This window comes from Paralichthys olivaceus, chromosome 5, assembly GCF_024713975.1.
Source record: "Paralichthys olivaceus isolate ysfri-2021 chromosome 5, ASM2471397v2, whole genome shotgun sequence".
In the NCBI taxonomy this organism is placed as follows: domain Eukaryota; kingdom Metazoa; phylum Chordata; class Actinopteri; order Pleuronectiformes; family Paralichthyidae; genus Paralichthys; species Paralichthys olivaceus.
The window spans coordinates 22806733-22819232 of record NC_091097.1 but is presented as its reverse complement, the minus strand read 5'-3'; the positions used below and the strand labels follow the sequence as shown (position 1 = coordinate 22819232).

Sequence of the window (12500 nt, the reverse complement as noted above, 5' to 3'; positions counted from 1 at the left end):
AATTTGAAAATGATATGTTAATAAAACATGAATAAAGTAGTGTTTTGATTAGAAACAAATCTGATGAATGCTCACTCTCACCTTTCAGTGATGATGTGAGGGTTCCATATTCTTTTTTCCTTTGATGAACAGTCTTTCCTGCTCTTTCCAAGAGGTGTCTCCTCTGAAGCAGCAGCAACAGCGCCCTCTGCAAAGAAAAGTCTAAAAAGCTTACAGCACCTGGTATTCCCAGGCGGTCTCCCATTCAAGTACTAACCAGGCCCCACCCTGCTTAACTTCCGAGATCGGACGAGATCGGGCGTGTTCAGGGTGGTATGGCCGTAAGCCATTAACTCCACCCACAATACCTCCTTTATACATGTGAATCATCACCATCATCAATGGTTCTTCTGTTGCTTTGCAACCATAGCATCTTGAAGTGTGGGTGGGTGGGAGGGTCAATTGTTCCAAAATCAATCTCAAGGTGCAATTTTGTCATATCGTTGCAAGAAAAAAATCATTACAATTTTCAAAAATGACCTTCAGCAATATTGTCAGTGTTTCATATCCAGTTGTTTCCCTGATGCAGAGTAAACTCCCTGCTCTTTCATCGCTCTCTCCAAATAAGACAATTTGAAAATGATATGTTAATAAAACATGAATAAAGTAGTGTTTTGATTAGAAAGAAATCTGATGAATGCTCACTCTCACCGATGATGTGAGGGTTCCATATTCTTTTTTCCTTTGATGAACAGTCTTTCCTGCTCTTTCCAAGAGGTGTCTCCTCTGAAGCAGGAGCAACAGCGCCCTCTGCAAAGAAAAGTCTAAAAAGATTACAGCACCTGGTATTCCCAGGCGGTCTCCCATCCAAATACTAACCAGGCCCAACCCTGCTTAGCTTCCGAGATCGGACGAGATCGGGCGTGTTCAGGGTGGTATGGCCGTAAGCCATTAACTCCACCCACAATACCTCCTTTATACATGTGAATCATCATCATCATCAATGGTTCTTCTGTTGCTTTGCAACCATAGAATCTTGAGGTGTGGGTGGGCGGGGGGGTCAATTGTTCCAAAATCAATCTCAAGGTGCAATTTTGTCATATCGTTGCAAGAAAAAAATCATTACAATTTTCAAAAATGACCTTCAGCAATATTGTCAGTGTTTCATATCCAGTTGTTTCCCTGATGCAGAGTAAACTCCCTGCTCTTTCATCGCTCTCTCCAAATAAGACAATTTGAAAATGATATGTTAATAAAACATGAATAAAGTAGTGTTTTGATTAGAAACAAATCTGATGAATGCTCACTCTCACCTTACAGTGATGATGTGAGGGTTCCATATTCTTTTTTCCTTTGATGAACAGTCTTTCCTGCTCTTTCCAAGAGGTGTCTCCTCTGAAGCAGCAGCAACAGCGCCCTGTGCAAAGAAAAGTCTAAAAAGCTTACAGCACCTGGTATTCCCAGGCGGTCTCCCATTCAACTACTAACCAGGCCCTACCCTGCTTAGCTTCCGAGATCGGACGAGATCGGGCGTGTTCAGGGTGGTATGGCCGTAAGCGATTAACTCCACCCACAATACCTCCTTTATACATGTGAATCATCACCATCATCAATGGTTCTTCTGTTGCTTTGCAACCATAGCATCTTGAGGTGTGGGTGGGCGGGAGGGTCAGTTGTTCCAAAATCAATCTCAAGGTGCAATTTTGTCATATCGTTGCAAGAAAAAAATCATTACAATTTTCAAAAATGACCTTCAGCAATATTGTCAGTGTTTCATATCCAGTTGTTTCCCTGATGCAGAGTAAACTCCCTGCTCTTTCATCGCTCTCTCCAAATAAGACAATTTGAAAATGATATGTTAATAAAACATGAATAAAGTAGTGTTTTGATTAGAAACAAATCTGATGAATGCTCACTCTCACCTCTCAGTGATGATGTGAGGTTTCCATATTCTTTTTTCCTTTGATGAACAGTCTTTCCTGCTCTTTCCAAGAGGTGTCTCCTCTGAAGCAGCAGCAGCAGCGCCCTCTGCAAAGAAAAGTCTAAAAAGCTTACAGCACCTAGTATTCCCAGGCGGTCTCCGATCCAGGTACTAACCAGGCCCGACCCTGCTTAGCGTCCGAGATCGGACGTGTTCAGGGTGGTATGGCCGTAAGCGATTAACTCCACCCACAATACCTCCTTTATACATGTGAATCATCACCATCATCAATGGTTCTTCTGTTGCTTTGCAACCATAGCATCTTGAGGTGTGGGTGGGCGGGAGGGTCAATTGTTCCAAAATCAATCTCAAGGTGCAATTTTGTCATATCGTTGCAAGAAAAAAATCATTACAATTTTCAAAAATGACCTTCAGCAATATTGTCAGTGTTTCATATCCAGTTGTTTCCCTGATGCAGAGTAAACTCCCTGCTCTTTCATCGCTCTCTCCAAATAAGACAATTTGAAAATGATATGTTAATAAAACATGAATAAAGTAGTGTTTTGATTAGAAACAAATCTGATGAATGCTCACTTTCACCTTTCAGTGATGATGTGAGGGTTCCATATTCTTTTTTCCTTTGATGAACAGTCTTTCCTGCTCTTTCCAAGAGGTGTCTCCTCTGAAGCAGCAGCAACAGCGCCCTGTGCAAAGAAAAGTCTAAAAAGCTTACAGCACCTGGTATTCCCAGGCGGTCTCCCATTCAACTACTAACCAGGCCCTACCCTGCTTAGCTTCCGAGATCGGACAAGATCGGGCGTGTTCAGGGTGGTATGGCCATAAGCGATTAACTCCACCCACAATACCTCCTTTATACATGTGAATCATCACCATCATCAATGGTTCTTCTGTTGCTTTGCAACCATAGCATCTTGAGGTGTGGGTGGGCGGGAGGGTCAATTGTTCCAAAATCAATCTCAAGGTGCAATTTTGTCATATCGTTGCAAGAAAAAAATCATTACAATTTTCAAAAATGACCTTCAGCAATATTGTCAGTGTTTCATATCCAGTTGTTTCCCTGATGCAGAGTAAACTCCCTGCTCTTTCATCGCTCTCTCCAAATAAGACCATTTGAAAATGATATGTTAATAAAACATGAATAAAGTAGTGTTTTGATTAGAAACAAATCTGATGAATGCTCACTTTCACCTTTCAGTGATGATGTGAGGTTTCCATAGTCTTTTTTCCTTTGATGAACAGTCTTTCCTGCTCTTTCCAAGAGGTGTCTCCTCTGAAGCAGCAGCAACAGCGCCCTCTGCAAAGAAAAGTCTAAAAAGCTTACAGCACCTGGTATTCCCAGGCGGTCTCCCATTCAAGTACTAACCAGGCCCCACCCTGCTTAGCTTCCGAGATCGGACGAGATCGGGCGTGTTCAGGGTGGTATGGCCGTAAGCCATTAACTCCACCCACAATACCTCCTTTATACATGTGAATCATCACCATCATCAATGGTTCTTCTGTTGCTTTGCAACCATAGCATCTTGAGGTGTGGGTGAGCGGGAGGGTCAATTGTTCCAAAATCAATCTCAAGGTGCAATTTTGTCATATCGTTGCAAGAAAAAAATCATTACAATTTTCAAAAATGACCTTCAGCAATATTGTCAGTGTTTCATATCCAGTTGTTTCCCTGATGCAGAGTAAACTCCCTGCTCTCTCATCACTCTTTCCAAATAAGACAATTTGAAAATGATATGTTAACAAAACATGAATAAAGTAGTGTTTTGATTAGAAACAAATCTGATGAATGCTCACTTTCACCTTTCAGTGATGATGTGAGGGTTCCATATTCTTTTTTCCTTTGATGAACAGTCTTTCCTGCTCTTTCCAAGAGGTGTCTCCTCTGAAGCAGCAGCAACAGCGCCCTCTGCAAAGAAAAGTCTAAAAAGCTTACAGCACCTGGTATTCCCAGGCGGTCTCCCATTCAAGTACTAACCAGGCCCGACCCTGCTTAGCTTCCGAGATCGGACGAGATCGGGCGTGTTTTTTTTTTTTTTTCTTTTATTATCAAAAATAGATTGAATTTACATTTTTTTTACATACATTTGTTTTTTACATCGTTCGTTTACATGTTTGCCTCTGTCAGGTCTTAACTTTTCATATGTATACATCACTCGATACAGGAAACACACAAATCAATAAAAACAATAAAACCAACCAAAAACAAAAAGGCCCAAAACAAATCTTAACCAAAATCCATTCTCACCTCATTCACATCTCCATTCGTTATTTCTATGAAGGTGCTCCCGTCCACAAACCCTTTCTGAAAGTCGTCTTTCCCAATGTAGCTGTGCATCACTTTCACATCCCTTTCTGTCAAATTTTTAAAAACATTCCACACGTCACATTTTCTCCTTTCATACTGCGCAGTGTTTCTCCTTAGTTTCACTGCATATCGTGCGTGGCTCAGGACATAGTTTAACAGATTTACATTGCATCCTCTCTTTCTCTCCACCACGCCAAACAACCACAGCTTCTTCCATTCGCTCCTCCCCACAAAGTCTCCCTCCCAGCACCTATTTATTAACTCCCTTATTTTCCCAAAGTACACCCTTAGTTCCCCACATTCAACAAACTCATGCATACATGTCTCCACTCCCACTTCACATACGTCACATTCCTTTCCCACCTCCCGGTCAAACTTGCTCTTTATCAGGTTGTTGTATATCCTGTTGTGCCTTAGCATGTAGTCAAAGTGTTCACATTCAGTCGTGTTCCACTTCACTCTCAGATTGGTCCATATTTGCTTTGCATCCATGTTATTCATTACTTTGACCCACACTTTCTCTGCAGCCGACCTCCTCAGTTCTTTCTCCCTCATACATTCATATATCATCCTTGTTTTTACATCCTTCAGACTCAACTTGCACTCCCCTTCCCCTACATACATATCTATTTCATCTTCTCCTCCGTTCACGTTCTCTCTCTCAATCATTTCCATCCATTCTTTGGGCATTGCTTTTTTTATTTTTTCTATGACCCCTTCAGCTGTACCCGGCCATATTTCATCCCCATTCCCCCTGACCTCATCTACAATCACCTGTGCCCTCATAAAACCCGGTGTGTACTCGTACACCATGTCCCTCACCTTCCTTATCCCTGCTCTCCATATTACCCTGTTAAAGATGGTCTCCCCCTCCACTGTGATTTTTGGATTTAAAAACGCTGGCTGCTCCCATACCTGCTTTACATTTTTGCATTCATACTTCACGAAACTCAGAAACTCTCCCCACGCTCCCAGCATCTCTTTGTAATAATCAGTCGCTCCATCTAACATCCCTTTTTTCATTTTCATATACACTCCACTCTCACCACACCCTCCAGTTTTGTTGATAGCTTCTGTTAAACACACCTTCCACACCTGATCACTTTTATTCTTTAAGTATCTCACCATCATTTTCACCCTCAGTGCTTTTTTTTTTCTCTCTAAGTTAACCAGTTTCAGTCCCCCGTCTTCATACTCGTTTTCTAGTACTTCCCTTGCTATTCTAACCCCCTTCCCATCCCACAAAAAGTCACTCACCATCCCTCCCACTTCTTTCATCACTTTCTCAGGCACATCCATCACATTCATCACATACACCAGCTTGCTCATTATTAAACAATTTACTACAATTACCTTCCCTTTTAGCTTCAATCCTCTTCTCTTCCAAAACCCTAACGTCTTTCTAATCCTATTCACTATCCCCTCATACTGCCTATCTCTCCCTTCTTTCTCTTCTATCCCTAAATTTACACCTAACACCTTCATATACCCTTTGTTTTCCTTCATTCTGATCTCCTCCCTCTCTTCTCTGTTCTCCCCTATGTACATTATCTCTGATTTCTCTATGTTTACTTTTGCTCCTGATGCCCTACCATACTGCTCTACACTTTTTAAAACCTCTACTACACTTTCTTTGTCCCTAACTGTCACTGTTGTGTCGTCTGCATATTGATATAGCGTGCTCATCTGTCCACCCGGTAGTTCTATGCCCTTAATCCCTCTATTTTGCAATATTAGTGCCGCTAGCGGCTCTGCTGACAAGGCGTACAGCAGAGCCGATAGCGGACATCCCTGTCTAACTGATCTCTCTAATCTAAACTCCTCTGTCACTATCCCGTTTATTTTTATCTTACTCGCTGCTCTTTCATACATCCTCCTTATCCATCCTATCATCCTATTTCCAAAACCCACTTTATCTAATACCTTATATAAATACCCATGATCTACTCTATCAAATGCTTTATTCAGATCCAAACTCGCTACTATCCCTATATTGTTCCCCTTCATGTGTGTGATGGTGTCCCTAATACTGCTTATTGTGTCGGCTATGTCTCTTCCTGGTATGCTATATGCTTGTGTGCTTCCCACCACCGTCCCTATAACCCCCTTTATCCTATTTGCTAACACCTTTGCTAGTATTTTATAATCACCATTTAACATTGTGAGTGGTCTGTAATTTTCTAATTTGTCCCTGCTCCCTTTTTTGTAAATTATACTAACTAGCCCTATTGTCATGCTGTGTGGCATCTCTCCCTTCTCTTCTATATACCTAAATAATCTATCTAACACTGGCACTAATTCTTCCTTAAACTCTATATAAAACTCTCCTATTATCCCATCTATCCCTGGACTTTTATTCCTGCCTAACTCATCTATTGCTTTCCCTATCTCTCCTTTAGTTATCTCTCCTTCGCATCCTTCTCTATCCTCATCACTCAGCCTAGCTTCCATCTTTTCTATCACCTGCCTGCTACTCTCCTCATCTACTTCTTCTTTCTTAAATAACTCCCTATAGAATTCTCCTACTCTTTCCACTATCCCTACAAAGTCAGTTATTCTTTCCCCTCTCTTTCCCTCCACTTGCTCAAAATAATTATTCTTTTGCCTTACCTTCTCTAGCCCTAAGAAATAACTTGTACATTTTTCCCCCTCTACTACATCTCTTGCCTTACTTCTAATTATTGCTCCCTTGCACTTTCCCTGTTCTATCTCTGTCAGTTCATCTTTCTTCTTTATATATTCCCCCAAATCATACTTGCCATCCTCCTCAGCTTTCTTTTCCTCTTCTCTCAACTCCTCTTTTAACTTTTTTTCCTTCTCTCTCTGTGTTTTCCCCCTCTTCCTACTGTGTTTTATGCTCATGGTCCGTACTCCCTCTTTTACCCCTTCCCACCACCTCCCTATATCTTCCTCATACATCCTGTCATCCTTCTCCCACCTTATGTATTCTCTCACTTCTTTTTTATATTTTTCATCTCTCAGCAACTCCCCATTCATGCACCACAGTCCCCCTCCTCTTCTCTTTGTCCCCCCCTCTATTGTAAATTTTAACTCCTTATGATCACTATACGTTGTGGTTCTATATTCTATTTCTTTTATCCTTTCTGCTATGCTTTTTGTGCTTAATACTAAATCTATCCTACTCTGTTTTAATTCCCCTTTTACCAGTTGTGTTCTTGAGAACGCTCTCCTCTCTGGATTTCTTTCTCTCCATACGTCACTCAGTCCTTTCATACTTTTTAATTTTTTTAATACCTCTCTTGTTGTGTCATTTTTAAAGTGCATGTTTGTTGACACGTCCAGTTTCTCACACCACACATTGAAGTCCCCCACAATCATGCAGTTGTCATCACACATCGTTCCCATCTTTTCAATCATCACCTTTCTTTCTTTCTCCTCATTCGGCATATACACATTTACCAGCTTCATTTCCTCATTCTTATATTCAAATTTGATCCCTATCATCCTCCCATCTCCCTCATCTTCACACCTTCTCACATTCCCTATCACTCCTTTTTTTGTTAATATTGCTACACCCCTCGCATTCCCATCTCCATTATTTGCAAATACTTCTCCCCTCCATTCATCCTCCACCTCTTTCATACATCTCTCATTCCAGTGTGTTTCCTGTAAGCATATTATGTCATAATTGCTCTTCCCATATATCTGATGTCTTTTGTTTTTGTTCTTTAGCCCCCTTGCATTTATTGAAATTATTGTTAACATTATTATTATTTTTACTTTCATTTTGTTATTTCCTTAGTTTTACTTTTCTTATTATTCCTCGTATGCCTCTTAGTATTCTGTCTTTTTCTTAGTTGTTTCATTTGTTCCTCTATATCCATGTCTGTTTCGGATCCTACCGTCTGTGGTGTGGTAGTCTCCTCTGCAGTCTCTGTGGGCTTAGCTCCACTCAGTGCATTCTCCGTCCTTCCTGTGTCATCCTCTCGTCGCGTTCTCCCCGGGCCTGCTTCCTCCTTTCCGTCTTGTCTTTCGACAGTCGCCCCCTTCTCTGGCCCTCTCGTCTCCTTCGTTTTGGGACCTTTCTTCTCCACCCCGTCACTCCTCCTGTCTGCCGTCCCTTCTGTCCTCACCTCACGCGCCAGCGCTCCTCTCCTCCTTCCCGCATCCTCCTCCTCGTTGTTTCCTTTCCTTCTCTCCTTCCTTTCCTTCCGGTTCGCTCCATCTTTCTTTCCGCCTTCCGTCTCCTCTGTCGGCCTCTCTCCTTCCTGCTTGCCTGCATCCTCTTTCTCTGTCTCCTCCATTTCTTTTCTGACTCCCTCCTCCTCACTTTCCATATACTCTGCCTCCCCCTCCTCACTGCCTCCGCTCTCACTTTCTTGTCCACTCTCATTTGTGTCGTCTTCTGCCTCACTCTTATTGCATCTGCATTCACTCATAAGGTTCTGGCATAGTTCACATCTCTTCTTCCCCTGCGTGCATTCCCTTGCATAATGACCCTGCACTCCACATCTGTTGCAGTGAAATTCAGGGCACTCTCTCATTATGTGCCCTGGTTTAATGCACAACCTGCACACCTTCACCTGCTTATCATGCAGCACCCTGAAGTACTCAGCTCCCAGCGCTGTGTCAAATCTAGCGGAATACGGCAGTGATTGTATTTCATTATTAAATTTTACTTTCAGGAACCTTGTCCCATCAGCTACATTTGTCCCTGGCCACATCCTTCTTTTAATGGGAGATACTGCTGATACTCCCCAGAGTTGTAGCTTTGCCAGTATCTCCCTGTCCTCAATATAAAATGGCAGATTCATGAAAGACACTATTAGCTCGTCATTTACTAGCTCTCTGACGTGCACCCGATTCTCCCCAATCTTAAATCCTTCCATGAGCCTGTCCTTTCCTTTCGGATGGCTCATCGTCATTTCATATTTTTTTTCGGTTATCTGTCGGCACGCCAGTAGCCCTCCACACAGCTCGCGTACGCAACGCATCAGCTCCATAGCCGTGTCCTCGCCCTCCATCTCTACCATCACTGTCTGCTCCCTGTGGTTCCTCTCATTTATTTTGCAGCACTTACCCTGCGTCAGCTCCGTCTCTCCAACGCTGTCACCTCCATGGGTGTCAGCGGTTAAACTCCGCCGCTCCGTGCTTGTCTCTGCCATTGTCTCGGGAGCACTTCCTAGCAGGCTACGATTCCCCCTCACAGTGCGTCACTGCCGCGGGGGACACACACATACACACAACAAGACAATCACAACACTAATGTCCGGTTGGATTTACATATATGAGGTAGAAAAATAGGGAATGTAGAGAGAGAACAAGAAGAGCTGGAAAAGAGAGAGAAAAAAAAAAGAAAAATAGTTCCTCCGCAGCCACCCGTGGTGGCTTGCTTCCGGGTCGCTGGTTGATGTCGTCACTCCGTGGTGCGTTCAAGGGCGTGTTCAGGGTGGTATGGCCGTAAGCTGTTAACTCCACCCACAATACCTCCTTTATACATGTGAATCATCACCATCATCAATGGTTCTTCTGTTGTTTTGCAACCATAGCATCTTGATGATTGGGTGGGTTGGGGGGGTCAATTGTTCCAAAATCAATCTCAAGGTGAAATTTTGTCATATCGTTGCAAGAAAAAAATCATTACAATTTTCAAAAATGACCTTCAGCAATATTGTCAGTGTTTCATATCCAGTTGTTTCCTTGATGCAGAGTAAACTCCCTGCTCTTTCATCGCTCTCTCCAAATAAGACAATTTGAAAATGATATGTTAATAAAACATGAATAAAGTAGTGTTTTGATTAGAAACAAATCTGATGAATGCTCACTCTCACCTTTCAGTGATGATGTGAGGGTTCCATATTCTTTTTTCCTTTGATGAACAGTCTTTCCTGCTCTTTCCAAGAGGTGTCTCCTCTGATGCAGCAGCAACAGCGCCCTCTGCAAAGAAAAGTCTAAAAAGCTTACAGCACCTGGTATTCCCAGGCAGTCTCCCATTCAAGTACTAACCAGGCCCCACCCTGCTTAACTTCCGAGATCGGACGAGATCGGGCGTGTTCAGGGTGGTATGGCCGTAAGCCATTAACTCCGCCCACAATACCTCCTTTATACATGTGAATCATCACCATCATCAATGGTTCTTCTGTTGCTTTGCAACCATAGCATCTTGAAGTGTGGGTGGGCGGGAGGGTCAATTGTTCCAAAATCAATCTCAAGGTGCAATTTTGTCATATCGTTGCAAGAAAAAAATCATTACAATTTTCAAAAATGACCTTCAGCAATATTGTCAGTGTTTCATATCCAGTTGTTTCCTTGATGCAGAGTAAACTCCCTGCTCTTTCATCGCTCTCTCCAAATAAGACAATTTGAAAATGATATGTTAATAAAACATGAATAAAGTAGTGTTTTGATTAGAAACAAATCTGATGAATGCTCACTCTCACCTTTCAGTGATGATGTGAGGGTTCCATATTCTTTTTTCCTTTGATGAACAGTCTTTCCTGCTCTTTCCAAGAGGTGTCTCCTCTGAAGCAGCAGCAACAGCGCCCTCTGCAAAGAAAAGTCTAAAAAGCTTACAGCACCTGGTATTCCCAGGCGGTCTCCCATCCAAGTACTAACCAGGCCCGACCCTGCTTAGCTTCCGAGATCAGACGAGATCGGGCGTGTTCAGGGTGGTATGGCCGTAAGCGATTAACTCCACCCACAATACCTCCTTTATACATGTGAATCATCACCATCATCAATGGTTCTTCTGTTGCTTTGCAACCATAGAATCTTGAGGTGTGGGTGGGCGGGAGGGTCAATTGTTCCAAAATCAATCTCAAGGTGCAATTTTGTCATATCGTTGCAAGAAAAAAATCATTACAATTTTCAAAAATGACCTTCAGCAATATTGTCAGGGTTTCATATCCAGTCGTTTCCCTGATGCAGAGTAAACTTCCTGCTCTTTCATCGCTCTCTCCAAATAAGACAATTTGAAAATGATATGTTAATAAAACATGAATAAAGTAGTGTTTTGATTAGAAACAAATCTGATGAATGCTCACTCTCACCTTTCAGTGATGATGTGAGGGTTCCATATTCTTTTTTCCTTTGATGAACAGTCTTTCCTGCTCTTTCCAAGAGGTGTCTCCTCTGAAGCAGCAGCAACAGAGCCTCTGCAAAGAAAAGTCTTAAAAGCTTACAGCACCTGGTATTCCCAAGCGGTCTCCCATCGAAGTACTAACCAGGCCCGATCCTGATTAGCTTCCGAGATCGGACGTGTTCAGGGTGGTATGGCCGTTAGCGATTAACTCCACCCACAATACCTCCTTTATACATGTGAATCATCACCATCATCAATGGTTCTTCTGTTGCTTTGCAACCATAGAATCTTGAGGTGTGGGTGGGCGGGAGGCTAAATTGTTCCAAAATCAATCTCAAGGTGCAATTTTGTCATATCGTTGCAAGAAAAAAATCATTAAGATTTTCAAAAGTGACCTTCAGCAATATTGTCAGTGTTTCATATCCAGTTGTTTCCCTGATGCAGAGTAAACTCCCTGCTCTCTCATCGCTCTCTCCAAATAAGACAATTTGAAAATGATATGTTCATAAAACACGAATAAAGTAGTGTTTTGATTAGAAACAAATCTGATGAATGCTCACTCTCACCTTTCAGTGATGATGTGAAGGTTCCATATTCTTTTTTCCTTTGATGAACAGTCTTTCCTGCTCTTTCCAAGAGGTGTCTCCTCTGAAGCAGCAGCAACAGCGCCCTCGGCAAAGAAAAGTCTAAAAAGCTTACAGCACCTGGTATTCCCAGGCGGTCTCCCATCCAAGTACTAACCAGGCCCGACCCTGCTTAGCTTCCAAGATCAGACGAGATCGGGCGTGTTCAGGGTGGTATGGCCGTAAGCGATTAACTCCACCCACAATACCTCCTTTATACATGTGAATCATCACCATCATCAATGGTTCTTCTGTTGCTTTGCAACCATAGAATCTTGAGGTGTGGGTGAGCGGGAGGGTCAATTGTTCCAAAATCAATCTCAAGGTGCAATTTTGTCATATCGTTGCAAGAAAAAAATCATTAAAATTTTCAAAAATGACCTTCAGCAATATTGTCAGGGTTTCATATCCAGTTGTTTCCCTGATGCAGAGTAAACTTCCTGCTCTTTCATCGCTCTCTCCAAATAAGACAATTTGAAAATGATATGTTAATAAAACATGAATAAAGTAGTGTTTTGATTAGAAACAAATCTGATGAATGCTCACTCTCACCTTTCAGTGATGATGTGAGGGTTCCATATTCTTTTTTCCTTTGATGAACAGTCTTTCCTG

The 12500-nt window shown here is 42.3% G+C and overlaps 8 non-coding genes and 2 pseudogenes across 8 annotated transcripts; all 10 read right to left on the bottom strand.

The window, feature by feature from the left end:
- Window positions 1–207: 207 nt before the first annotated feature.
- Window positions 208–326, bottom strand: LOC138410146 (5S ribosomal RNA). Its single transcript, XR_011242942.1, has one exon. It is a non-coding gene; the product is annotated as a 5S ribosomal RNA (ribosomal RNA).
- A 483-nt stretch (window positions 327–809) lies between these two features.
- Window positions 810–928, bottom strand: LOC138408560 (5S ribosomal RNA). Its single transcript, XR_011241879.1, has one exon. It is a non-coding gene; the product is annotated as a 5S ribosomal RNA (ribosomal RNA).
- A 490-nt stretch (window positions 929–1418) lies between these two features.
- LOC138408478 (5S ribosomal RNA) lies at window positions 1419–1537 on the bottom strand. The gene has a single exon (XR_011241797.1). It is a non-coding gene; the product is annotated as a 5S ribosomal RNA (ribosomal RNA).
- Window positions 1538–2027: 490 nt separating this feature from the next.
- Window positions 2028–2136, bottom strand: LOC138409960 (5S ribosomal RNA; annotated as a pseudogene).
- Window positions 2137–2626: 490 nt separating this feature from the next.
- Window positions 2627–2745, bottom strand: LOC138409141 (5S ribosomal RNA). The gene has a single exon (XR_011242461.1). It is a non-coding gene; the product is annotated as a 5S ribosomal RNA (ribosomal RNA).
- A 490-nt stretch (window positions 2746–3235) lies between these two features.
- Window positions 3236–3354, bottom strand: LOC138408292 (5S ribosomal RNA). The gene has a single exon (XR_011241611.1). It is a non-coding gene; the product is annotated as a 5S ribosomal RNA (ribosomal RNA).
- A 6787-nt stretch (window positions 3355–10141) lies between these two features.
- On the bottom strand, window positions 10142–10260 carry LOC138408473 (5S ribosomal RNA). Its single transcript, XR_011241792.1, has one exon. It is a non-coding gene; the product is annotated as a 5S ribosomal RNA (ribosomal RNA).
- Window positions 10261–10750: 490 nt separating this feature from the next.
- LOC138410109 (5S ribosomal RNA) lies at window positions 10751–10869 on the bottom strand. The gene has a single exon (XR_011242905.1). It is a non-coding gene; the product is annotated as a 5S ribosomal RNA (ribosomal RNA).
- Window positions 10870–11358: 489 nt separating this feature from the next.
- Window positions 11359–11467, bottom strand: LOC138409932 (5S ribosomal RNA; annotated as a pseudogene).
- Window positions 11468–11957: 490 nt separating this feature from the next.
- On the bottom strand, window positions 11958–12076 carry LOC138408476 (5S ribosomal RNA). The gene has a single exon (XR_011241795.1). It is a non-coding gene; the product is annotated as a 5S ribosomal RNA (ribosomal RNA).
- Window positions 12077–12500: the final 424 nt, after the last annotated feature.